General features: G+C 41.2%; 1 protein-coding gene across 1 annotated transcript in view; it reads left to right on the top strand.

Annotated features, from left to right (window-relative positions):
* The window catches only part of DNAJC16 (DnaJ heat shock protein family (Hsp40) member C16), a 1,387,609-nt gene that overhangs the window by 1,287,209 nt on the left and 75,174 nt on the right, over window positions 1-25,226 (top strand). The gene's annotated exons all lie outside the window — the stretch shown is intronic.

The raw sequence follows: 25,226 nt of genomic DNA, 5'->3' as shown, positions 1-25,226 counted from the left end.
GAATACGCAGACACTACAGTGGCATATATTTCAGAGACACAGCCACTTTCAATCAGCATATGAATACACAGACACTAAATGGCATATATTTCAGAATGTGTGGAGAATGTATCTACAACCAAGAAGATTCCAATCAGAGCCAATAAAAAACCTTGGCTAACAAGCAGAGTGTATGAGCTTTTGAGGGCAAAGAATGAGGGATTCAGGGCCAAGGACAAGGTGGGTCTAAGTGAAGCAAGGGCTAACCTAAAAAGGGACATCAAAGAAGCCAAGAGGTAGTATGGAAGAAAGGTACAAAGTTGTTTCGAGGACATGAGGGATACCAAGAGCTTCTAGCAAGGCATTTAGCAGCTAACTTGACTACAAGACCAAGCCAGTTTAGTGTGATGAAAGCACAGAATTTCTGGAAAGGTTGAACTCATTCTGTGGCAGATTTGAGGAGAACAACCTGGTGGCTTCAAAGCTGCCACTGGTTAGAATGAGACAGTGCTCAAACTTAACCCTGGAGAAGTGAGAAGCCAACTTTCGTTCTGATGCAACTCATAGGCAAATTAATCTTGTCATCAACAAGAGCCTCTGCAACCGGATCATTCACTTTTTGATTGGAAGACCACAGAAGACATGTGCTGGTAACACTTCAAGTATTATTACACTCAACACTTGTGTACCTCATGGGTGTGTACTTAGTACTCTACTGTTCACCATCCTTACTAACGACTGATGTGCGAAATTTCCCAATAACCACGTTATCAAATTTGCAGAGCTGTAGTAGTTCTCATAAGGGATGATGACCTGGCATTCAGGAATGAAGTCAGCTCTCTGATCAAATGGTGCGAAAATAACAGCTTGTATCTGAAGGTCAACAAAACTAAATAAAATATCATTGACGTCAGAAAAAGGCCAACCATTCACTTGCCACTTGAGATCAATGGTGAGGTGGTAGAGAGAGTTCAGTCTACAAAATTCCTGGGGTACACATCTCAGAAGACCTCTCTTGGTCTGTAAACAGATAATTAAAAAAGCTCACCAATGCCTGCACTTCATGAGAAGGCTCAAAAGAGCAAAGCTTCCTCTGAATGCTCTATCCACTTTCTATAAAGGAGCTACTGAAAGTATTCTCACCTGCAACTTTACTATGTGATATGCAAACAGTACTACGGCAGAAAGAAAGAAGCTTCAAAGAGTGGTGAGGATTGCAGAGAAGATAATGGGCACAAATCTTCCAACCATACAAGAACTTTTTACAACAAAAAGCGTAAAGAGGGCATACAAGACTCCCTATGCTGTGGAACAAAATCCCGGTACATGTGAGGCAGAGCACCTCGCTGGCCTTGTTCAAGAGAAATCTTGACCAATGGATGGGAGATCGCAGATATACCCCAGGGATTACCTCAGTGTCACTGCTCGACAGAGGCACAGCAAAATAATGGGTATAGTTCCCCATACTAAAGGGGTAGCGTAAGCCACAAAACGATGGGCTAGGCTTGTAAATGCCCTCGGGCAGATAGCCTAGTATGAACCTATGAACCTATGAACCTATGAACAAAATACTTGCTGACACATCACATCCAGCATTTGGCTGGTTTGCTAGACTTTTATTTGGCAAGAGGTACCACAGCATCCACTGTAGGACCTCCAGGTTCTTGAACAGCTTCTATCCAGCAGTAATAGGGCTCATAAACCCTTACATCAACATGGACGTCTCCTACCTCCAAGCGTGATCTCACTATTAATATTTTACTGAAAGTGATACATTATTTAAATCACTATAGTTAATATATTCTTACAGAAGTGCAATAGCTTTCTCTTAAAAGTGCAACTGCAGTAATTGCTCATGTCCAATATTAACGATCTGCCTATTCTTCTCTCTGTATGTACAGTATTGCTTATTCATATGTTTAGGTTTATATACATGGGTAGTTTTACCTGACTAGAAGTAGGTTATAAGGAGTACTTTTTGTGTGAATCAGTCTCATTAGAATAGCTGTGTATGCATCATATCTTACTGTTTTTATACTTAAATTGCCTCTGTATTCTGATGAGCTGATACCTGAAATTTCATTTAGGTTGCACTTGTGTTTCCTAAATGACAGTAAAGTTTTCTTTGAATCTTAGTTCTTCAAATAAATACTGAAAGTGTGAACATCTATGGTGATTGTCGCTTAGTATTATGTTAAGGAAAGCTATAACAACAGACCTGAGACTTCCTACATCTAACGTCAGGAAGGTCTTTTTTGGCAGTATTCAGTAATTGCTTTCTAGCCATATGAAGCATGAGGTCTAACCATTTTTGTTTAGTTTACTCCTTTCATCCAAGCCATTGCTGGTCCCTTGTGCCAGCATGCACTGGTGTGATCTGGCATGTACTCAGTGTGTAACATATTCTGACTGGCATGCGACTCAGGACGACTTGCTGCTGAGAATCACTAGTCATTCTGCTACTTCCCTTTTATTAGATTATTTTTTAGCTTTCATTAGTGGATACGTATTTAATTCATGTTCTATCTTTGTAACATTGTTGTAAATCAGAGCTTTCATCATTTTTGTGAAAGAGTGTGTGTCTGTGTGTGTCTGTGTGTGTGTGTCTGTGTGTGTGTGTGTCTGTGTGTGTGTGTGTGTGTGTGTGTGTCTGTGTGTGTGTGTGTCTGTGTCTGTGTGTGTCTGTGTCTGTGTGTGTCTGTGTCTGTGTGTGTCTGTGTCTGTGTGTGTCTGTGTGTGTGTGTCTGTGTGTGTGTGTCTGTGTGTGTGTGTCTGTGTGTGTCTGTGTGTGCGTGTCTGTGTGTGCGTGTCTGTGTGTGCGTGTCTGTGTGTGCGTGTCTGTGTGTGCGTGTCTGTGTGTGCGTGTCTGTGTGCGTGTCTGTGTGCGTGTCTGTGTGCGTGTCTGTGTGCGTGTCTGTGTGTGTAAGTGTGTGAAGTCTCCGCCACCACCAGGCATCAACTTCTCAAGGCCAGAGACCACACTCTGCAAACCTGCAAACAGTTGGGGATCTCAATAAATTTCGAAAAATCTTCTCTGTCGCCTTGCCAATCTATTACCTTTATAGGCGCAGAATTAAACACTGTCAGCATGTCATCCAGACTAACAGAACGAAGAATTCTGGACATTCAGAAGTATGTTCGGATCATATTACTCAGCAGGAAGATCAGAGCCAAATTTGTCCTGAAGGTTCTGGGTCTTATGGCTGAGGCCATTGTTCTTCTGCCATTGGCCCGCTTCCACATGCGTCTTCTGCAGTGGATGTTGTTCGCTCAATGGTCTTTCCAACAACTCCCCATGAGTCACGAGATTTTTGTAACGCAGCCGTGCAAGAGTCATCTAACCTGGTGGATGTCTTTTCCTCTGCTCCATCAGGGCCGACCTTTTCTTCCCCCAGTTCCAGTTGCCACAGTCACTACGGATGCCTCTCTGATCGGGTGGGGGGGCATTATCAGGGCAGGATGGTCCATGGGACTTGGCAACCCATAGAATACCATCTGCACATAAATGTCCTAGAGATGAGAGCAGTGCTTTTAACGTTGCAAGCCCTCAACGACTTTCTTCCCTTAGGGACTATTGCAGTTCAGACGGACAACATGTCTGTAGTCTGGTATATCAACAAGCAGGGTGGGACCAGGTCCTACCCACTGTGTCGAGAAGCTCTCAGACTTTGGCAATGGGCGATCTCCTCTCATCGGTTTCTGATAGCAACGCATATCCCCGGGAGATCCAACCTCTTAGCGGACAGGCTGAGCAGAGCTATTCTCATGCCACACGAGTGGTCTCTCAAACAATCGGTAGTGGATGAGATTTTTCAGAAGTGGGGTTTCCCTTCCTGCGACCTTTTTGCTACACCCCAAAACAGCAAATGCCTGGACTTCTTCACCCTCTTTCCTCTACCAGGCCATTCCCCGAGAGACTCTCTAACCCAGGACTGGCCCCGGGGACTTCTGTATGCTTTTCCTCCATTTCCACTGATACCACAAGTTATTCAGAAAGCTACCGTATTGAGAGCCAAGTTGATCCTCATTGCCCCTTACTGGCCTCAACAAATTTGGTTTCCATCCCTGCATCGTCATCTTCTGGCCCAGCCTTGGCATCTGGACCCAGTTCCAGATCTTCTGACCCACCAGTCGGGTCATCCTCACCGGGCCATTCACTCTCTCAACCTCACTGCTTGGTTGCTCCACTTCCTTCCTTAGCCAGGCTTCCTATGATCTCTAACCCCGTTAGGGACATCATAGTAGCTTCTCTAAAGTCTTCCACCAGAAAGATTTATGCTAGTAAGTGGAAACGTTTTTCTTTCTGGGCGAAGTCTAAACACATAGATCCCTTTACTGCTCCACTGCATTCAGTTTTGGACTTCTTAGCAGAGATCTTTCAATCAGGATCTTCTTCTTCTACAGTTAAAGTCCAATTGGCAGCAATCTCTAATTTTCACGTTGGTTTGGCTGATCAAAGCATAATGTCCCACAAGCTTTGCAAAGCTTTTCTGAGAGGTATTTTTCTCCTGAAACCTCCAATCAGAGATCCTCCTATGCAATGGGATTTAAATTTAATGCTGGCATCCTTGATTCTACCCCCCTTCTGCATGCTACATGCTCCTTAAAGTTTCTTTCCTGGAAAATAATTTTCTTGGTTGCTGTTACTTCAGCTAGAAGGGTGTCTGAACTTCAGGCCCTCTGTGTCCGTTCCCCTTACTTGATTTTTCACAAAGATAGGGTATCTTTAAGAACTAATCCATCCTTTTTGCCCAAAGTTGCTTCCCAGACAAATCTTAACCAATCTATTGATTTGCCAGTTTTTTTCCCTAATTATTCAGACAAAGCTGAACAAAAACTCCATTGCTTAGATGTCCATCGTCAGCTCAGATATTATTTGGACAGAACTAAACAATTCAGAAAATCTGATCAACTATTCCTTTCTTATGCAGAGAACAGAAAAGGTCTCCCAGTCTCTAAAGTGACCTTATCCAGATGGCTGTCTTCTATTATTTCTTATGTTTATCATCTTAGAGGCAAGCAACTATCCTCAAAACCAAAAGCGCATTCTACCAGGAGCCTGTCCACATCCACAGCTTTTCAGGATAGGCTACCTATTGACACCATTTGTGCAGCAGCCGCTTGGGCCACTCCTCACACCTTTGTCTCTCATTACAAATTGGACTTGGCATCCAGGGACAGGGCTAGGTTTGGTTCCACAGTTCTCAAGAGTCTGTTCCATTGAGCCACCCAGGATAGAGGTGCTAGGGACGCGGTCCCATCCAGCAAGAATGAAGGTGAGTTTGACAACTTAACATTTAGAAGTTATGGACATACCATAACGTTCCATGTTAGTTGTCTTCTCTCGCCTTCTTTCTTGCGTCCCTCCCTCCTTCCCCCTGGCCTGGATGGATCTTGAGGTTGTACCTTCTCTTTGTTGGGGGTGTTGTCACTCTTCCAAGAGTTCTCAGTAGGAAGAGTCATATTGTTAGTGGCTATTTGCCTAGTTTCTCCTACAGTTAGTATTCTTCTTCCTGGGGAAGAAGTGTTTTTGGCAGGGTTTTCTTCTAACTACCAAACGAGATCTGAGGTAGTCACGCCTTGCATCATGGGATATAGGGTTGCCTCGAGCTGGTAAAATGAGTTCTCGAGCTTAGCAACTGCCGAGTCGGAGCCGAGGATCGGCTCCGAACCCATCCAGCAAGAAAGAAGGCGAGAGAAGACAACTAACATGGAACGTTATGGTATGTACATAACTTCTAATTATTGGACATTTGGGCAGTTTTTCCATCTCTCTCAACTTTCTGATTTAAAAGTCCGCATTTGCACTTGTTTCCCCCCCTTTCCTGTAACTATAGTCCAGATACAGATTTGCTGTATCCGGGACTGTTTGTAAGCTCCTGAGCCCCCCCCCCCCACAAGCCTTTCTGTGTTGGAGGGAAGCCTTCTAGCTTATAAGTGGGAGTGGTAAGTACTAAGTAGCCTATCTACCACCAGAGGAGTGGTTCCTGGCCCCGAAATTGTAGTTTATTGACCGTTTGGGCAGTTTTTTCATCTCTCTCAACTTTCCGGTTTAAAAGCCTGCATTTGCTCTTGTTTCCCCCCATTTCCTGTAACTAGTCAAGTCCAGGCATAGACTTGCTGTATCCAGGACTGTTTGAAAGCTTCTGAGCAGTGCCAAAGCCTGCTCTTCAATTTTTCCCTTAGATCTACTAGTACTCTCCTCTCCTGCACTTGTACTAGCTTATTAGTCTAGCACTTTAACAGACTTCTTGTTGCAATTATTGTAGCACACAAATGCTACCAGCACTAAAAGTTCTACAAGGAAGCAGCTCTAGTACTTATCAATGCTCCCCCAACAAGGATGCCTAAAGGTCAGTTCCCTGTGCTTTCTCCTATTAACCTGGTGAACTTGGGCATCCTGAGGCAATGTAGCAACTGCCTCATGTACATCGACAACCCTCTCCTCTTACCTTCCAGTACTCAGACTTGTGAGAGATGCACTTGTATATCCAAATTGGAAGCCACGTACTCTCCAGTCAAGACCGGAATAGCTGGTCAAGAGGAGAAGGTCAGCACTTGCACCACACCACATGGAACACACAGCCCTTAGGAACACACATCAGCACTGGCTTCACATGAAAAGGCAAACCACACACCTACCTTTGCAGAGGCTCTCAATAAAAATCTACGCAAGCAGCAGAGCCCTCCAAGGCAGAAACGCATTCTACCACCACAACACAACACTAATTACGAGACACATAACTCACCTACACAACAGATTCATTTCATTGGATGCCACCTGAATATGAACATTTCCAGAGTGCAGGATTGTATCTCTGTGTCAGGTAGTTTTTCAAGTTCTCCAGTATCCCCCACAAGATTTATTCTGCAACTACTAGGGATGATGGCTTCAACAATAAAATTGGTTCCCCTAGCTAGGTATTACATGAGAGTTCTTCAGTGGACCGTTTCTGAGCAGTGGTCCCTGTTTTCTCATCCTCTTCATGCTCAGCTTCACCTGACTCCCATTTGTAGGTCTCACATTAGATGTTGGTTGACCTCAACAGCTCTACTGGAAGGTCATCCCTTTTCTGCACAATCCCCCATGGCTACAATAAACATGGATGCTTCCATTTTGGGGTGGGAGTTGTAGGTATTTCAAAAGGAAGATTATCCAAGGTTCTTGGTTGCACATGGAGGCCGGTCTCTACATCAGTGTCCTGGATATGAGAGCAGTTGTCCTAGTATTACAAGCTTTGTAGGTGACTCTCCCCATGGGTGTGTCCCCCATCCAGATGGACAACATTGCAGACGTCTGGTACATAAACAAGCAAGGCGGAACCTGTTTATATCCTTTATGCTAGGAGGCCATGGGAGTGTGAAAATGGGCAATGTCTTCCCATTGCTTTCTCATAGCAATGCATATAAAGCATATCCTGGGAACTTCCAATGTTTTCTCAGACAAATCAAACTCCTCTCTCTCCTTCTGCTCCAGTAGTGGTCCTTCAGTCATGCAGTGGGGAATCAAATCTTTAGCCGCTACTGTCAACCTTGCTGTGAGCTTTTTTGCTTCTTACATAAACAAGTGCAGCAGTTAATTCACCCTGATCCTTGTGCAGGAACAGTCACAAAGGGGCGCTATAGTCCACAGTTAGCCTCTGGGTCTTCTGTTTGCCTTTTCACCCTGTCCTATAATATCAAAGTTTATTCAGAAAGCAAGAAGATGCAAGGCCAAGGTAATCCTCTTTGCTCCTTTTTGACCTCTGCAAGTTTAGTTCCCCTTCATCTTGCCTCATGTAGTATGTGGTCCTTGGACATTTGACTACCATCCAGATCTTCTGAAATCTCCCAGACCCAGAGACACTGAAGCTAGCCACATGCTTCTTATAGTGTTGTGGCCAGAAATGCCAGGCATTCCACTCACTGGTTCATATTTTGTCAACTTCACAAAAATTTAGTACCAGGAAGTTTACCTTGCCAAATGGAAGAGATTTTCAATCTGGGCAGCCTGTAAAGAGATACTCGTAGGTCCTTTTTCAGTTACTCTAACTTCTGTTTTTGACCTCTTGTCCATTCTTTTCCAAAAAGGTTCTAGCTTTTTAATGATCAAGGTTCATTTAATGGCAATTTCCTGTTTCCAGATTGGACACAATCAGATTGCTATAGTTTCACTAAAGAATTCAAAAGCCTTTCTAAAAGGAAACTTCTTGTTGGGACTTGCTACTTATAAGGGATCCAGTCTCTCCATGGAACATAACTGTTATGCTTCAGGTGTTAAAACCTCCCTTTAAAGCAGCAGCAACAGCAGATTTAAAGTATCCTTTCTTGAAAGACCATTTTCCTGGTGGCCATCACTTCAGTGAGAAGAATCTGAGTTGCAAGCACTTTCTTGTAAGCCCCATTAATTTATTTATTTTTTGTAAGGATAGGATTTCTTTGAGACCAAATCCTGTGTTCATTCCAAAAGTGGCATCTGAAATGAAACTTAATCAAATCATTAATTTAACAGTGTTCTTTCCAAAATTTTCTAACAAAGGGACACACGCGCACACACACACACACACATATATATATATATATATGGTTCTACCTGACTTTGTCGACAGCGCAGAAGACCGACAACGGAATCCGGAGCTCCAGAACATCGACAATGCAGAAGACCGACACGACGGATGACAACACAGACGCCGAGGATGCCGACATGGGAAAAGGCTGTGTGAGTATGCAGTAGTGACGGACGTTAGGGTGCGAGTCAGGTAAGTGTGGATATTGACTGTCTGTGGGGATAGGGGTGGGTTAAGTGAGTTAGGGTTAGGGAGCGATAGGGGTGGGTTAAGTGAGTTAGGGTTAGGGAGCTATAGGGGTGGGTTAAGTGAGTTAGGGTTAGGGAATAGGGGGGGGAAGTTAAGTGAGTTAGGGAGGTAGGGTTAGGGTAATGGTACGTGCTATGTAGACGGACCTTAGGGGGGGTTAGTAGGAGTAGTGTGGTTTGTAAAGGATTTGGTGTGCTTGTGTTGTGTGTGGTTTGTGGAATGGGGATGTGTTTTGTTTTTATTGTTGTTATTGTGGTGTGTGGTTGGGTGTTTGTGTACGTTCCAAATCGGTTATATTTCATTGTATGAGGTATGATGTTTTATTGTAATAATGATTATGTTATGTGGGTGATGTAGATTTATTAGGTGTTGTGTGGTTTCGACTATGTCAGGTAGAACCATATATATATATATATATATATATATATAGAGAGAGAGAGAGAGAGAATTTCAAAACTGTGAATATCATATGGCTGAGACCATATGACTGAAGTTTTGAAACTTTGAAACTAAAATAAAAAAAAAAATTAAAAACTTTGTTTTTGCAGGGGGGCAAGCCCCCCTCTTCACCCTGCACCCCCCCATGCTAATTAAATATGCCAACTCTGAGATCGCACTATAGTAAGGAAGACGGTAAATTTCCCATTCCATCCTGTACAGCGATCTTCATTTAAAATGGTCGAAGTTTCAAAATTTCGATCATATGCTCTTGGTAATCCAATAGGGACCCCATATATATATATATATATATATATATATATATATATATATATATATATATATATATATATATATGTATGTTTGTGCGTGTGTATATATAACATTAATTTTATTTTACATGTTTACTGGGCTAGTGCACTTACCACACCTGACCATTTTCATGCACATCCTAGATGAATGTTAAGGTCCCTCTTAAGGTTTCCCATTCCCCATTTAAGTTAGTCTTAAAAAAATCTGCTATGTGAAAATCTATAACAGTTAAAGTGCAGCTGTCTCCATGTTGCCTGCTCCTGCTTGATAGAAAATTTAAAAGTTGTTCTTACAAAATAGCATCAGCACTTTTACTGTAACACATGTAACCTTCTAAAACATAAGTATTCTCATAGACCTTTAATTGTTTTAATGGATATTTAGTGATCATACTAAACAGTCGAAACTTTATAGAAGTTTTGAAACTATAAAACACCAACCAGGCATTTATTAAGACCGGTATACTTATTTCACAGCAGCCACAGCAAGAGGGTCTCCGATTTGATTCTCGGTTGAGGTGTCTTCTGTCCAGTGTCTACATGTCCTCCCAATGGTCAAGTGGGTTGCCTCCGGGTACTCCAGGTTCTTCCCACATTCCAAAGACGTGCAGTAGAGGTGGATTGGACACTCTAAATTGGCTGTAAGTGGGTGTGTGCATGAGTGAGTGGTGCAAATGAAGTACCACAATAGGGCTAGCCACCCGGCAGTGTAAACCTTGGCTTGAAATGATTGTCACTGTGAAAGTGACACCCCAACCCCATGTACAAAATGGGAAAAGAGGTTGAGGATGGATGGAGTTCAGCAAGCACAGAACATCTGCACTCCAGGATTTAAAACCTTCAAAGCTTTGTCTTAAAAATTCACTCATTATTTGAGAAGTAATTCCTCATAAAACAGATTGCAGTATGCTGAAGTGGTTTACCTCTTCAGGGGAAGACAGGACCCACATGTAGCATATTTCCTCTTGTTTTCCTGCTACATATAATGTACCAGCCTATAAAATGTCGAAGTCAAATATTTGATTTTTGATAAGGTTGCCAGAGGTCCAGAGTTCAGGTGGAAACTGCATGCCTTATGATCATTTTAGGGTCACTGACCTCAGAATTCTGAAGAAGCTTTTGCTTGTGCAGTCTTCTGGCCACAGTAATGCACTGCGTTCTAGTCTTTGCTCACTCTCTCACCTTTCTTTTTCAAAGATTCCAAGCAGTTGGAATACTGTTATTAACAGCGATAAACCCTGTTTTTATTTACTTCGATGCTTTTTATCACATAAGTGGATCAAAGAAGGTTAGGTTAATATTCAAAGGTGATGAATACAATAAGAAAAGGGAAGGAGGTCATCTTGCTGTTATGCTGAGTTGCTCTCACAGCTGTACTTTGTGCTGTATATATCAATAGTCTGTGTAGCAATAGCAGGAGTTGACTGTGGGGTTTTGAGGTTCACATTTTTATGCATCTTGCAGGTTCCTAATAGCAGGTGAGAATAACTTGACTTGGAAATCTGTAGAATCAGGCCACAGACTTGGATTCATTCTAGTCCTACTACGCATTATAGAGACACAGGAACACAACTCGTTGGGCATGTCCTTATCCCCGCTAGTGAGAACACAGTTAATCAGAATAGACACAAAGTAGGACAGGAGCCTGTCCTTTGTATAGAGGAGCATTGTTTATATGGAAATATGCAGTAGACCATAACCTGGATCTTTATATTATCTCTTCAGAAGGACACAACAGTTTGACTGAATCATGAGAATAAGAATAGTTTAATCAGACATATGGAAACTGTACTGAAACATTTTGAAGTATTTTTCTGTTGTCACAGGAATCTTACTAAACTGATCTCAGTTACCCATAAAGTAATCATTTAGCAACTTTACTGAGGGCCATTTAACTCCCCACATTTCCTGGTCTGCACTCCTTTTAACTTACCTCTTCCACCATCATTCCCCTTTTCTTCGTTTGTTCTCCTCCTGTCCCTCACCTTCTCCTCAGTAACTAAATCGTTCTCATTTAACCGTATAAAATATTTTACTTGCCAGTCTGGTGATACAGTTTATCACAGTAAGTAAAGGAAGCTGCTGGCAGATTATACTTCAGTAGCTGACAGTCATTCCTCACATCTGCTCAGTCATTAACCCTTCCTGTTCTGTTTTCATTAACTCACAGTTCACACTAAGCCTTTTTAATCTCCGTTCATTTATTCTTGCCTGACTCTTACTAACAACCCACTTTCTTTATCTCATAGCTCATTCTGACTAACCCTTCCTAACTCATATTAACTCTTAAATCACACCATGCTTAGGCTGTGCTTGTTGCAACTCATCTTATTCAGTTACAGAAACATTCAGCAGTATTTTAATAACAAGCCTGTTTTATTACCTACAGTGTACTCTAATGATGTCTCAGACCTTCGACTGGTTTTCCCTTTCTGATATCTTCTGAAAGATTTTGTATGTGTAACTCATTAATGCTGAGAGTGCTGATTATGTTGTAGTATTAATCGTGCCACTGGTTTGGGCCACCTTGTCCCGTTAAATCTGAAGAATTTTGCAAGGCAGATTATATACAGTGCTATTGTCTGGCTAACAGTTATTTGTGGTTCTTAATTGGAGGTATTCAGTGATATGATTAAACAGATTAAATGTGAGAAAATTAGTTTAGATGGACAAGAAATAAAAAAGTTGTTTTTCTTGTTCATTTTTCAGTCATTTAATTTTTCTTCTTTCAGCTCTAGGCAGTTATGATGCAGCCTGTTGGCAGGCAGGAATGTAACACGTAATTAACTGAAGGTTGATGGGTCTTAATGAGACAAGCAAAATCTTCACTTACAGTGGATCACACTAATCATGCATTATTTTTCTTAGAGCTATTTATTTGTGAGAAACTTATTTGCCTGACTAATAGTATCCAAAAAGGGTCTATATTATATGCTCGAAGAGACTTTCCTTTGAACATATAATCATCGACACATAAAGAGCGAATGCTCTAAAGTGCGAATGGCCATGTCAGTGAATTTTTTCCTTGAGAAAAAATTCCCGGGGCCGTACACAAAAAACACAACCGTCAAAACCCTAATCAAGTGGGGGGCTTCACCCCCCCCACATTCCCCTATACCAACTCTGAGATTGCTCTGCGTTGGGGAAAAGGGCAATTCCCGATAACGGCCAACTGAATTTTTTCCTGAGGAAAAAAATTGCAGATTTGGCCGTTCATGCTATAGAGCTTTCGCTCTTTATGTATCAATGATTATATGTTTAAAGAAAAGTCTCTTCAAGCATATAATATAGACTCCCTAAACAGTATTTTATCTTCACTTACATTTGGCTATTTTCATATTTGTTACCTTAATTGTAATTGTTTATTCATTATAAGTTGTGTTGCCTTTGTAGTTAAATGTCAGTGTAATTTCCTCTATGAGGCTTTTCTTCCTTGGGTCCCCTCTGAAAAATGGGTACTACCCAGTAGGGCTAACCCACCTTTTACCACACATATGAACATCTGTATATACATATGTAAATCATATATAACTATTCACAGTTCTCATAGATATATTTTGCTTTGTATTCTGATAGAAAGGCATTTGAAAAACAGATGAATTTCTCTACCCATGTATCCAGGACTTAAACTTTCCTCTTATAAAGATGACGTTGCTTAAGGCCAGATAATGAAGGGCTAATCTTGATTGTACCAGACCGTCCCAGACAGCCTTGGCAAACTATGCTTTTACAGCTTGCATTTTCTTTTTCTCCATCTTCCCATTTACAGACCAACAGAGACTTGGTAGTCAACAAGCTCAGTGCTGCACCCAAAGCTTAAGTCCGTCTCAGCTTGCCTGTGTGCAGCGCAGCATTTTTTTTTTAAGAGTCCTAACATGACCTTTCTCATTCTTTGCCTGTTGGTATCAGGAAGAAAATCTTCAGCTAGGAAATCATACTTGTGTAGCTGAAGTATTTTGTGGTTAGACTCAGGATGCTCATCTCCTTCCTAAGTCTTTGATGACTTGCATTAACAGTAAGAGTCAGAGCTGTATTTTTCATCATTCAAGTTACTACTCCCAGCCATTTCCATTTGTATGTGTCAAGATTGTTGGCAGCATGGTTTTATGTACTTAGTGTGGTGTCCTTCATTTGAGCACTGTTGCAAAATATACGGCCAGTATACCAAAGCTTGGGTGCCTTCCTGTCATGCAGTATGTGTGACTTATGATCTGTGCTCAAGAATATGTGCTTGGACATAAGTTCTGAGGAACTTTGCACCCATAAGTCTTTCTTGTAGCCCAAGAAGAAAGGCTATGTCTCTCAATTCTGTTTGCCAGCCATAGAGTCTGTGCCAGTTTCCTATTGTTTGGACAGATATGCATCACCACTGAGGACCTTTACTCTTTCGGTTATTTTTTTGACTAATTTTGTGATATTTGAATGTCAGCAAAGAGATTGAAATATGACTGCATTAGGTAGATTCCTTATAAAGACAATAATTCCAAGTGTTTGTTCTGCCTGGGTCCTGATCATAACTTTAGGGCGTGCTCCATTTGTAAATCCTTTGCCCCAAAGACTATCAGGAGTCACTTAGCATTTCTAAAAATATATTTAGAGAACCAGAATGAGAGACTTAAGGCGCTAGTGTGAGGTAGGGATGGGCCTCTACGTTGCTGCTTGTAGGGATGGCCTCTACGTTGCCGCTTTCCAACATCCTTCAGCAGCAATAAAAGAAGCTCAAGAAGTCTAAACCTTTTGATGTTTTTGTTGTCTGATTGGAACCCATCATCTCTGTTGACGAACATGACGAGCCCTCAGAATACTCATTTTCTCTTACTCTTCTCACTGTTGTGGTGCTTCCTGAAGTCCGCAATGTGCAGAGTGTAGGGGTGAGGGTTGGCATGAAGGAGGGGGGTGGGTGTAATGGTTAAGGTCTTAGCCTCACAGATATAAGGCTCAGGGCTTCATTCTGACCTGTGGTTATTGACCAAGCTTGTAAAAGTCTGCAGACTGATAGAGTAATATTTATCTGTAAATATGATTGGACATTTGGTAAGGCCATGAAGGAGGAACCCTCTCCTTATAATTTCTGAGGGACCTGAGGACATTCCACAGATCATTTGAAAGGACGTCCCTGGTATACTTATTGAGGTTCATCAGGGGTCTGATGCTCCTTAAGTTATTTCTTCTCTTGCTGCTAAAAACAGGAAGCAGAAAATAAAACCTAGCTCTCTTACTACTGCTCCTCCAGTTGATCCACAGCATGGGTGGTATAATTTTTCTCAAGGGCTATTCAAAGCTCTGTTTTTAAAGCCTCTTCATTTTTTATTCATTTTCTTCAACTCTTCGGAAGAGGAAGAGGTGTACATCTTCAGAGGAAGAAGAATCAGATTTTGATGCGGAAGCCTTTGCTTACTGTTGGATCCACTCACCTACAGGGCTTGAGTCAGAGGATGGGCACCCTTTCTGCTGACTCTCCTTTAGAAGAATTGTCCTTTAGTAACACTATTTTAAAAATTATGCCGCATTTTCACTGGGAGGAGTAAGCAAGTCTCTGATATAGAAAAGAGAAACTATGACTCATCATATACGGATGTTCCTAAGCCTTCAGTCACTTCACCTGTGTTTGAGGCCCTATAAGACACTTTTTTTGTCTGCTTGTTTGATTCCAGAGTCGCACCCACCTACTCCAAAGAAACCTGACAGGTTTTACAAGGCATCAGACCTGTGAAATTCTATACAACAATCTTTCATGATTACCCTGCTGAGATTTCTGTTAAGTCTGATAAAGCAATTAAACTCTTTCATCTTCTAATGTCCTGCCTAATGACAAGGACTGTAGAGCCAATGATAGGCATGGAAAGAAACTCTGCACTTCCTTTCAGTGCCATTAACTATGAAACCCTTATGACCAGGTAACATGCCATTTTTGATAATATGAATAGACTAATTTCTGATTTGCCTGAATCAGACACTGAATCCCTCCTTATGTCTTTACTTAACTCTGTTACTCTGGCAATAAAACATTCAGTTAAGTGCAGGTATGCTGGTGCTGATACAGCTTCTAGGGCTCCAGCAACTGGATATGTCTTAAGAAAATCTTCTGTTTATAATCAGCTGCTTTATTACTAATGCATATTAATTCCAAAGATATGCACCTGGAGTGTTTCTCCCTGGGCCTAGTCCGCTGAAAATAGGCTCTATCCCAGTCGGATGTTCCTGGTAAACAAATGTTAAATAAATAAATAAGTAAATACATTAACAAATGTTTGCATTTCCCATGTATGATGCACAAGCCTTTCTGTCAGATGCCCTTTAATCTTATTCTTAATTGATTCATAAACAATTATTAAATTAACAGAAGGTATAACCTGATACCAGAGTTATAGTTCTCCATTCCATGCAGTATCTTGTCAACAACACTTCTGCCTATTTTCTTTCCCTCCCAAGAAGTTACTTTGTAATTCCCTCAGTCATCCTTCTTTCACTTCCAGTATGCTTTATTTCATCTCCCTCCTCAGTTGGTATTCCATCAATTTAATGTCTCACTGGTCCTGTTTGTTAATATGAAACTTACTAGGCTTACCCTTCATAAAGATTCTTTCCATTTTTCTGCTTCCTGCATCATAGTTATAACCTCCTAACACACTGGCCCCTTACTCATCTTTTATTTTCTAGTTACACTTTTTTTCAGTAGTATTAATATTAGAGTTGCCACCACTCTAATGTGTCCATTTAAGTGTCTATTTTCAATCCAGTTTTAATGAAAGTTGGCCTCGGTAATCTGTTCTTCTGTAACGCAACCTGAAGAGAAGTTAGGTGTCTCTTATAGTTTTAGCCAGTCCCTCACAGTTCCAAAATGTATGACTCCAGTCCTGTTTTCAATATTCCCCACATCTCAAGCATGTCACCACTTCTTCTTTCGGCTTTTCCCGGTTAGGGGTCGTCACAGCGGATCACTTGTCTGCTCATGATTGGCATTAGAGATTTACGGTATTGAGTTGCCAGCCCGGTGCCCAACCTTCCACAGAAGGCACACACACATACACACTCATGCCTAGGGCCAATTTAAAGTGTCCAGTCCACCTACAGCATGTCTTTGGCATATGGGAGGAAACCAGAGCACCTGGAGGAAACCCACGCGACCACAGGGAGGACATGCAGACTCTACACAGAAGGCACCCCTGCTGAGGATCGAACCAGAAAGCCTCTTGCTGTGAGGCGGCAATGCTAACCCATGCACCATGTCACTGACCTCTAGAAACATTTATTACATATTATCCGTGGTGTAGAATTACTCGTGTAAGTATTTTCATGCAAAAAAACAAATCTCTTGGACTTAGTAGCTATTCTCGGGACTGTGCAAATAACTCCTCCAGTCATAATCTGAAATTTCCTTATTAACTTCTCTACCCCAGTTTTGTGTCTGTCTTCACCTCTGAACCCATCTATCTTTAATTAATGCCCTGTGAAATCTACTTATGATGGTTTGTGGAGATGCTAACTCTGTTCTTGCTTGTATTAGAAGCCCAACCAATTCAGGCTTTCTTATAATTTCTGCTTAGCCACATACTTTATGTACTTGCCATAAGATTCTTATACCCTTCTGTAACTCATCATTTCCGCTCTGTTAAATTGATAATTGTCACATAACTCTGCCTAGTTAAACTTTTATCATCCCTCCTAAGATTCCACCAGAAGTAAGTGTGTCTTAATTTTACACCACTTTTGAATACCCCTTCTATCCAATGCATAGGGATGCTTAACCAACCATACTTGGCCACACATCCAGCTTCTATATATTCTTTAATTTTGAATATTTTCAACATTTTGTTTGCCATCAGTCCAAGGCAGCCTCCTTACTTAACTCTTTCTACTGTTTATAGCCAAAACTTCAAATTCCTGTGTACTATATTTTGGCCTTGTTGCACTAACACCATCCCTTTCTATCTCACATCATAGCTGGGATTTTTTAATAGATAGTAGCTTTAATTGGACTGCTCTGATATACTCTGACAGATTTGGTACTGCTAATCCATCATTGACTGGAAGAGCCAATTTTGCCACTGTACTCTAGGAGGTTTATTGTCCCATGTATATCTCATCACTGATTTTCATGTTTTTTCCTGGGGTCATATGTTAATGCTTTTGAAACGCATTGTATGTGTGGGACTAGAAACATTTTTATAGCCTGAATTTTTTAATGTATGTCACTCATTTTTTCATTTCTGCCACATTCCTTGAATGTTCTCACTTATCTGCTTCCATGATTCCTTAAACTTTTCTTTAACAGTTCTTGCTAACCTGATCCCTAGATATTTGATCATATGGTGACCCCCCATAAGTAAGGATATTCTTCTTTAAGCAAATGTGTTGGTAAGTATTTCACAAAGATAGCCTTTGTTTTCTGTTTGTTTATTTTATGCCTGGGTATTTTCTCATATTCTCCAAAGATTGTGAATACTTTGTCTTCATCACGGTTCATGACATAAAATAAAATATCAGCAAACATGGCCAGCTTTTCCTCACCTATTGGAACCCCCCACCCCTAACCTCATATGCTTCATTGTCTTATTTTTTGTACAAGCACTTCTAGAAGTAATGCAAGTAGTAAAGGAGAAAATGGGTATCCATGCTTTGTTCCCCTCTTTATTTTAAATTACTCTGTTAATGTCACATTTACTTTTAAACTAGCACTGGCCTTTTTATATATTTCCTGCAACAAAATAAGTGATTCCTTATTAAAGCCTGTTCTGCCTAATATTGTCCATAAATATATTCATTTTACCCTGTTGAATGCCTTCTCTGCATCCAGTTCTAAGAACATTAACCCTGTTTGCCCTTCCTGCTTCGCATTGTATCAAGAATGTTCTTAAAATGTTATTGAAAGTTTGCCGACCTTTTACAAACCCACATTGATCTTCCTTCATCAATCTTGGCCAATTCCTGACCGATCTGCTTCCCAGAATGGCCAACAATACCTTATAATCATGATACAAAATTGAAATGGGGTGGTAAGAGGCTGCATTGCACAGATCTTTATCGTCCTTTAAGAGTAATGAAACTGTTGCTTTCCACCAAGATTCTGGTATTCTCTTCTATTATTATTTTAAACATCCTTTGCCATTTTGCTACTATTTTTTGTTTGATTTCTTTCCAGATTTCCACTGGAAACCCATCCCTACCCCGGGGTCTTTCCTAGTGCTTGTTTTTGTAAATGTTGTACCATTTCAGATGTAGTGATAGGGGACAGTAACTCTCTGTTCTTGTCTGTTATTGTCAGAATTTGTATACTTTCTAAAACCCTTTCTAGTTTTCCTTAACCAATCTTTCCTGGTATCTTTTTGCTTGTATAGCCAAGAAAAGTAATTTCTAACTGTCATCACAATCTCCTGACTATCTCTAGTTAGTTTCCCTGATTTAGGGCATTTCATCTGGAAAACCCCTGTTTCTATTTTTTTGTCTTGGTTTACAAGCCAGCATCTTTTTTTGGTGGGGGGGGGGGGGGGCAATTTATTAGTATCTACTCCTAATGCTGTTTTGCTATAGCGTTTTTTTGTAGCCATATTCCCCATTCACCTTCTAATCCTGCCAGCTCTCTTCTTTCTTCCACTTGCAACAGTTCCTTTCTTGAAGCTGCATCATTCTGATCAGCCTAGTCTTGTCCCAAGTTTTGCTCTTTGCCCACTGCACTCTTTCTGCTTTCTTGTTTTCTCTCACCACTTCTTTAAATCTGTCCCAACCCTGTATATTCCCTTTGGATTCCTCCTCTGGAGTTTGTTGAGAACCTTTAAGCCATTCTTGAATATTATCTTGTTTACTTTTGCTCCTTATCCAACTCATTCCCAACTCATTCCCAATCTCCACTGTCTTTCCCATAGAATAGTATCGGGCCACTCAACTTCTAATCTTATTTAAGCATGGTCTGAAGTTAAAATAGGATAGGTGTAGAGCTTTATTACTCATGTTCCCTGGTCACATACCAGCTATCTCGTCTGGAAGATATCCCATATTACTTTGATATGTATGTATTCCTTTTTTCCCCTGGTATAATGTCTTCAACATCTTTCAATCCATATAGTCTCGTTACACTCCTCATCTATTTATACTGTTTCAGACCTCCACTCACGTCTCACTTTTGATGTCATTAGATTCCAGTTCCCTACTTCAGTCCTAAACCTTGGGTAAATTCTATTAGTTCCTCCATAATTTGCTTAATTCCCTTAATGTTCATCGTGTTACACTGCTGCAGTCAATACACTTGGGTTATCCTGCCGTCAGGCGGTCCCGTAGTTGGCCAGAGTTCCAAAGTCTTGGTCCGGCGTCTGTTGCTGTCGCCTCCTCCCTGACATCAGTGTGACAGGGGTATATAAGATGCAGCCGACACCATTTTCTTCAGTCTTTCTTGCCGCGCGGTGCCCGAAGCAGAAGCAGTTTGCAAGTGCCGGTCGGCCAACTCCTGAGATTTTCATTCCGAATCCTGAACCGAAGTCTTCTAAAAAAGCTAAGTACCCCGTTGGGGAAACTTTTTCTTGCCTCAGACCGATGTCAGTAAAAGTTAATAACTGTATTTCTTGTGGGAAGCAAATACCTCATAAGGATTTCCACTCCTATTGTATTCCATGCCTAGGCCCTGACTACGACGTCACTGGTTGTCAATTTTGTGCTAGGGTTTAACAAGCGCACTGTTAAACGTCTGTTTGGTTTTGCCCGACATTATTTTGGCAGAAAATTCAATTACCAAACAAAAAATGTCCAGCAGAAACAGGACCCGGAACTTGCAAACACGAAAACAGTTGCTGGTAAACAAAATCTTTATTAGACTAAGAAAGCAGTATGTAAAAACTGTAAAAACAAGCGCTTTCGCTCGGTCAATACCGAGCTTCTTCAAAGTACAAAATATTGTGTGATCAGTTAGCAGGTGTTAAATACTAAATCACTCAGTCGTATGACCGTCCTAACTCGTACTACTCGAGTCAGAACCGCCCCTCCTTCATTTAAAAAGATATATAAAAGGAAAAAATGGTCACACAAAACACACACAATAATATAAAAACCATGTGTCTGTAAAGTGGTAATAAACCACTAAAAACTGATTTAGACATTCTTCTTATGTTTGTGTTCATTGTTAAAGTGTCTGCTCTCAAATGATGTGAACAGTCATAAATCAAATTGTTCTTCCAATAAGGTAAGCATTGTAGCAAGGCTACTGTAATCAATAGTACAATCCTTGTTTTAAATCTCAACCAACATCTACAATGCTCATACCTAGTTTAACATTATAGTCGAGCCATTCTTAACTTTAAAACACTGCCGATGTTAATGTTTTCATTTAGATCAGGGGCCCTACCTGCGTCTAACTTAAGTTGCCAGTAAAGTTCTCTGTACTCTAGCCTTGCCTCCCAGTTACCGCCCCTTATGTCCGGTAATACCTGTTCTAAAACCATGAATTTCAATTCCATATTATTACAAACTTGTGAATGTTTGTAAAAGGTGTTTTCTTTGCCTTTAGAAACATCATAAAGGTGTTCATAGACCCTCCTCCTTAGAGGTCTTTCGGTTTTCCCCACATAAAAACTGTGACACTGCGTGCACAGTCCTAAATAAACCACCCCCTTAGTTCCACAGTTGGAATATTTAGTGGAATTAAATCTGAATTTCCTAGAAGCTATGTGGATTGTGTTGCTGTTGATCATAGCGCTACACTGCTTACAACTCCTACATTTGTGAGTACCAGATCTTGTTGTGTCTGTTTCAAACCCAAAATTTTGTTTCATCTCAAACAGTTCTTTTAAATTGACGTCTCTTTTCCTAGCAAAATGAGGACGATCCTGAACAAATTGTTTCATTTCGTCATGTAAGGTAAGTATAGGCCAGTGTTTCACTCCTCCATCTTGGTCAAAGATAATATGTCTAGTTCCTAATAAGGGAGGATATTTTAATTCCCTATTTTTCAATACCTCTTGACTCATACTATCAATTAATGACGCAGGGTATCCTTTTTCTAAAAACAACGCTTTAAGGGTGTGAATCTCATCAATAAAACTTTCAAGGGAGGTGGACATTCTGGATGCTCGAATGAGCTGCCCTTTGACTATACCCTTTTTCTGATAAAAGGGGTGCCCACTATCAAAATGGAGGTAAGAATTAGAAAATGTGACCTTCCTAAATATCTTCGATTGAAAACTTTGGTTGACATAATCTTTGAGTAGGGTCACATCTAAATAGTTTAATTCAACGTCGTCAATCTTGTGAGTGAAACTCAAAAACTCAGTGCTGGAGTTAATGTAGTTTACAAAATCTTAAAAATTTTCTTCTGTGCCCTTCCACAACAGACAAATATTGTCACGGTATCTCCTATAGTGTAATATGTGCTCGACCCATTGAGTTGCAAAAATATACTTTTGCTCCCAGTAATGTAACACAATGTTAGCATATAATGTAGCACATGGGGCCCCCATCACGACCCCTTTCCTCTAACGATAAAACTTACCATTAAAATAAATAAAGTTGTTCTCGAGCACAATTTCCATAAACTCCAACACTAGGTTAATAATCCTGCTATCCAGTCCCGATTCTTTTACCAGTGTTTCTCTGAACCATTCCAGACCTATTTGATGAGGGATACTTGGAAAAAGCTCAACAATATCTACAGTGACCATGAACAAACGTGGATTAAACATCCGTTGATCAATTCCTTTTAAAAAATCCCACAAGTCTCTACAAATGTGTTCAGTAGAGGTTAAAAATCTTTTTACACTAACATCTATAAACTTTGCTAGGGGTTCAGTAATGCTCCCTGCACCTGAAACAATTGGCCTGAATTTAATTGGATTAAGGCTTTTGTGAGTTTTAGGAATACCGAAAATGATCGGAATTTTAGGTCTATCAGCATGCAAAAAATTATATAGGCGTTCATTAATCGCCCCTTGCAATAAGTGGTCGTGTAAAAGGAAGTTGATTTTAGAATGTGCAATGTTGATTTCATTGATATAAACAAGCTCATAATGGTCTGTGTCTTGTAACATACTATGTAAGTGAGAGACATAATCATTGTTATTATAATCAAATTTTTGTGTTTGCAAGTTCCGGGTCCTGTTTCTGCTGGACATTTTTTGTTTGATTCTTGGTTTCTGTTTACCTTGCATTTCGTAGAAAATTCTTTTACACCATGCCGTCGGAAATTCCGATGACCGCAATGCATAAAAAGCTCAAGGACAAGGACAGGCATCCAAGGCCCAAAACTGACGACAAGGCCTCTTCTAGGCCGGTCGCCGGTTCTCCGGTTTTCAGCGAGGTGCCTATGCAGCCCCCGACGACCGCCTCCACAGAACCACAGACCGCCTCTGACTCCCACGTGGAGCTGGCTGGGCCTTCAGATGCACTAGGGCTTCAGCTTACCGATCCTAACCCTACAGAGGGAACCGAAGTAGCTGAACAATCCACAGCTACAGAGGGTGTTTTCAGACCTACCCAGTTAACCATTAAACCCTCTGCTAAGTCTAAGCCCCCTTTAAAAGCAAAGAAACAGACACAACTCTCTCCAGGACAGGCTTCCATGCCTAAGAAACAAATGCTAAAAATGGCCGAGGACCTAATCACCCTGATCAGGGGGTCCCATCCCCCTCTTGATGAAAGCCCCAGACAGGATGCAGACTATGAATCTTCTGACCAGGTGACCATTTCCTCAGACTCTTCCTCGGACCTAGGATATTCTTTACCCCCTTATGAGGATTCTGATGCTGAGGAATCAAGTCCATCAGCCTCTCTGCCTGAGGATTACTCCTTTGGGGAGACCTTGCATACCATGAGGGAACATTTCCATTGGGAAGGCCAGGATTACTCAGAATCCAAGAAAAGGCTCAGAGACTTCCTTTTATTGCCTCAACACAGACCCTTTGATATCCCGCCAGTTTTAGATATTGTGGATGATGTGTACACTGAATCCAGCTTAAACCCTGACTCCTTACCCCCAGCCCCAGTTAAACCTGATAGATATTAGAGTCCCTGACTCTCACAAATTTCTGTACAAAAGCCCTGTTGCTGACCCTGAAACTATTTCTCAGGGATCCAAAAGGATTAAGGCCTCATCAGCAAAAAACCCAGTTCCCTCTGACCGAGATTCCAGAGCATTAGACAGATGGGGAAAGAAGGTATATACGTCTTCTACTTTGGCAATGAGAGCCCTGAATTGCCAGTTTCATATGCTAAAATATCAGCAATTTTTGATGTCTCAGTTGAAACAAAAGATGCTTCCAGATTCAGATCCTCCAAACTTAGAAGAAATGCAGGATTTATTGCATGCAGCTGAGCAAGTGGGTAAACATACTTTGCAATGTGGTTTTGATTCCTTAGAGGCCTCCTGTAGAGCAGCAGTTACAGGCTCTGTCATTAGAAGGCATGCTTGGTTAAAAGAACATACGTTACCGATCATGTTAAGGTCAAATTATTGGATGCATCTTTGCAGCGGGATGTGCTGTTTGGAGTTAAGGCAGAGGAGGTATTAAAGAAGATGGAGGATAAGGCAAAATCTATGCAAACAGTGAAAGATTTCTTACAGGTTCAGCCTCCTCGTTTTAGCAGAAATTGGCCAACAAAGAATTGGTCCTTTCCAGTCACAGATAGACCTCAAAGGGGCAGATACAGATGTCCAAGAGGTAGAGGTCAGACACAAGGCCCTTACAGGCCTCGACAATGGGGTACACCAGGCCAGAAAGAAGGGGAAGACAGGCCTCAACCTTATAAAAAACAACCTCAATGACTTTCCACTGCAGCTGCCAAACATCTCTCTCTTGGCAGCCCCCTTAGGAGGAAAACTGGCACTTTTCTATCACAACTGGCATTGCATCACCAAAGACAAATGGGTTCTCAACATTGTATCTCAAGGTTACAGGTTCCATTTTCACACCCTGCCAAGGCTAAAGGAATGCCAAATCTGCCACCAAATCAGTGGGCAGAGGCTCAAAAACAAATTACAGCACTCATGGACATGAGAGCTGTTCAACAAGTACCACCACAGGAACAAGGACAAGGATTTTACTCAAGACTCTTTCTGGTTCCCAGAAAGGACAAAGCCTGGAGACCCATTCTGAACCTTTCTTTACTAAACACTTACCTGGATGTTCCGAAATTCAAGATGTTGACACTACAGCAGCTTCTTCCCATGCTAGGCAAGAAAGCTTGGCTCGTGACTTTGGACCTCAGAGAGGCATACCTGCATGTCCCTATCAGACAAAACTGCAGAAGATACCTCAGATTTCTAGCTGATTCAATGCACTATCAATTCTCTGCACTGCCCTTTGGCTTATCTACTGTGCCCAGGGTCTTCACAAAGTGCCTGGCACCAGTAATTGCATTTTGCAGGCAAAAAGGAATTCAAATTTAGCCATACCTGGACGACTGCCTGATTCAAGCAGAGAGCAAGGACATTCTACTAAAGCATCTGGCGTACGTAAAAAAGTTATTAAGTTGCCTGGGGTACACAGTAAACGAAAATAAATCAAAACTAGTGCCCTCACAACAGATAATATTCCTGGGTGCCAGCTTGAACACAACGGCCCAGATGGCTTATCTCACGCCAGACAAGCAAGGACAACCGACTCAATATTTTCAATTAATGGCAACAAAGACCCAACTCCCTGCAAGAAAAATTCTGCAGGCCTTGGGCTACATGGCATCTTACATACTACTAATTCCATATGCCAGACTGCATATGAGGAAA

Source organism: Protopterus annectens, chromosome 2.part0 (genome assembly GCF_019279795.1).
Source record: "Protopterus annectens isolate FY-2018-M chromosome 2.part0, PAN1.0, whole genome shotgun sequence".
NCBI lineage: Eukaryota > Metazoa > Chordata > Ceratodontiformes > Protopteridae > Protopterus > Protopterus annectens.
Note: the sequence above shows the minus strand (reverse complement) of the source record. Positions and strands in the feature narration are given on the sequence as shown.